The following is a 3,490-nucleotide window of genomic DNA, read 5'->3' as shown; positions in this document are numbered from 1 at the left end:
AAGATTTCCAACAACTGTGCCAAGTACGGTTCAAATCGGTCAATAACCTGATACAGCTCCCATATAAACCGATCTTCCGATTTGACTTCGTGAGCCCCTGGTAGCCGCAAATTTTGCCCAACTTAGCTAAAAATTTGCACATAGTGTTCTGTTATGACTTCCAACAACTGTACTAAGTACGGTTAAAATCGGTGCTAATCTGATATAGCTCCCATATAAACCAATCTCGCGATTTGGCATCTTAAGCCCTTACAAGCCGCAATTTTCGTTACGACTTCCAACAACTGTGCCAAATGCGGTCCAAATCGGCTTTAACCTGGTGTAGCTCCTATGTAAACCGGTCTCTTGATTATCCATGATTTTTGCTCCTTAATTTTTACTGGTTTGACAAAAGTTTGATTGCGAAATTAAATTTTGCCCTTCAACTAAATTTAATTTGTATATATTTTAAGCAGAATCCATGGTTGCGGGTTCCCAAGATTCGCCCCGCCGAACTTAGCACGCTTTTACTTGTTTTTTTTTTCTCGTCATTAAAGTATACACCAAATAATTTTCCTTTGCTTAGTTGACGATTTTCTATAGGTTAACGAAAACAGCTGGTTTGATGTCGATTATCTTTAAAAGTTGCTACTGAATACCAAAATCGTTTACTCTTTTGTTTTTACTTTTTAACGAAACAATTTCCACTAACTCAGTTTTCAGAATTCCACTACAGCTCTCAAAAGCAGCCTACCTGATAAATAGATGGCGGATGTAGTATGAAGATAAATACTTTCGTGAAAAGCGACAAACTTCTAAAACATATTTTTATACGCTCCACCATAGGATGGGGGGATACTAGTTTCGTCATTCTATTGTTTACCTCAAAATATGCGTCGGAGATCTAGCCATGTCCATTCGTCCGTCTAGATCTAGCCATGGTCCGTCCGTCTGTCTGTCGAAAGCAAGCTAACTTTCGTAGGAGTAAAGCTAGCCGCTCGAAATTTTGCACAAATACTTTTTATTAGTGTAGGTCGGTTGGGATTGTAAATGGATCAAATCGGTTTATGTTTTGGTAAAGCTGGCATATTAACCGATCTTGGGTCATGACTTCTCTAGAGGGCGCAATTCTCGTCCGATTTGACTGAAATTTTGCACGTAATGTTTTGGTGTCCCTACCAACAAGTGTGTTAAGTATGATTCAAATCGGTTCATAATCTGGTATAGCTGTCATATAAACCGATCTTGAAACTTGACTACTTGACTTCTTGAGCCAATAAACGGCCAATTCTCATCCGATTTGGCTTAAATTTTACACGATGTGTTTTGGATCGGTACGCGCCATACTTAGCACAGTTATTGTTACTTCCAATAACTGTGCTAAGTATGGCGCAAATCGGTACATAACCTGATATAGCTGTCATATAAACCGATCTGGGATCTTGACTTCTTGAGCCAATAAAGGGCCCAATTCTCATCCGATTTGGCTGAAATTTTGTACAACGGCTCCTCTCATGACCTTTAAAATACGTGTCTAATTTGGTCTGTATCGATCAATAGCTTGATACAGCTCCCATATAAACCTATCTCCCGATTTTGTGTCTTGAGCCAATACAAGACGCAATTCTTATCCGAATTAACTGCAATATTACACAATGAATTCTACAATGTTCAGCATTCATTTATGGTCTGAGTCGGACTATAACTTGATATAGCTCCAATAGCATAACAGTTCTTATTCAATATTCTTTGTTTGTCTAAAAAGAGATACCGCGCATAGAACTCGACAAATGCGATCCATGGCAGAGGGTATATAAGATTCGGCCCGGCCGAACTTAGCACGCTCTTACCTATTTGTGTTTCAAGCATCCATAGCGTTTGTTTTTATTGGAGCACTCCAAAGTAAATGATCTTTGTTAAATTTGGAAATAATGGTTACCGATATATAATACAATACTTCTTATGAAAGGACTCACTCAATCAACGTAAAATCCGAGCTATATAGTTTCTACTTTGGGGGAATCCTCGCCTTAACAACTACAAAATATTAGGTGGCTGAGTGTAAAAAGGACCGAACGTCCCATGACGAAAGTTGTTGTAGATGTGGTGAAGTGTACTCGTAAGAAATTTTTAAAAAAATTAACAAATTTGTATCGAATGAGCGTCGATCGGAAATTTTGATGATTTGAAAGTGGCATTTGTTCTCAATACAACAAAATATACCGTTCCCAAATGAAGTAAGTTGCGATTGATGGCTATTTTGAAGAGCTAGACAGTTCTTACAACAAACAGTGTATCAAAATAGCTGGAAAAGTGTATCGAGGAAAAAGGAGAGTATACGGAGAAATAAAGAAAATGTTTTCCGGTCACAAAAGTAGCAGACCACTTTTATGACTCCGCTCTTATATCGAACCTTTAACAAGTTCTAAACCAACTTTGATATTTCGTGGAGATCGGTCAATATTTCAGTGCTAGCAAAAAATCGAGCGCTACATAGACATATATGTGGGAGCAATATCTGATCCGATTTGGGCAAAATTCGTTGAAATTGTAGTAGTTATAGAAAAAGCGTAGTACAAAATTTTAATGGCTGTAAAGGCTCTTAAAGTGAAATCGAATGCACATATGCTTGGGAGCTATATGCTAATAGCTTGGGTTCTAATTCCGGAGAGAACATCATACAAAAATTTCAGCGGTGGCCATCCTCTCCTATGGCTGGCGATATTTGACACGTATTCCTGAAGTAAGTAGCCGTGGGAACTTCTCTACTAAGTGGTGTTGCTCTGCGACAAGAAGGCAATATAAATAAAGTCATTTAGCTTAACCTATTTTGTTTATATGTCGACCAGAAAATTTTGTGGTTTCTAATAAAAAAATTTTTACAAATATTTGCTGGTAGAATTTTAATATATTTTAAATTTGTTCGGAAGTTTGGACTGTTAGCTATACTATCCATTTTTATACCCTTGGTGGCGGGTATAAAAATGGAGAAAAATTCTGTTAACTCACAGTAAATAATGATTTTTACACCCACCATCATAGGAGGGAGGTATACTAATTTCGTCATTCCGTTTGTGACACATCGAAATATTCATCAGAGACCCAATTAAGTATACTTATTGTTGATCGACTTGACATTCTATGTCGATTTAGCCATGTCCGTCCGTCTGTCGAAAGCACGTTAAATTTCGACGGAATAAAGCTAGGCGCTTGAAATTTTGCACAAATACTTCCTATTTATACGGTTGGGATTGTAAATGGACCATACCGATATGGCCATACCATTTTTTGGCATAATTCCCATATAAACCGATCTTGGATCTTGACTTCTTGAGCCTTAATACGGCGCATTTCTTATCCGATTTGGCTGACATTTTGAATGAGGTGTTTTGCTATGACTCCCAACAACTGTGCTAGGTTTTGTCCAAATCGTTCCTTAATTTGATATAGCCGCTATATAAACAGATCTGGGATTCAGACTTTTTGGGTATCAATTATTATCCGATTTGGC

Source organism: Stomoxys calcitrans, chromosome 4, assembly GCF_963082655.1.
Source record: "Stomoxys calcitrans chromosome 4, idStoCalc2.1, whole genome shotgun sequence".
NCBI classification, from domain to species: Eukaryota; Metazoa; Arthropoda; class Insecta; order Diptera; family Muscidae; genus Stomoxys; species Stomoxys calcitrans.
This window is presented reverse-complemented; position numbering follows the sequence as displayed.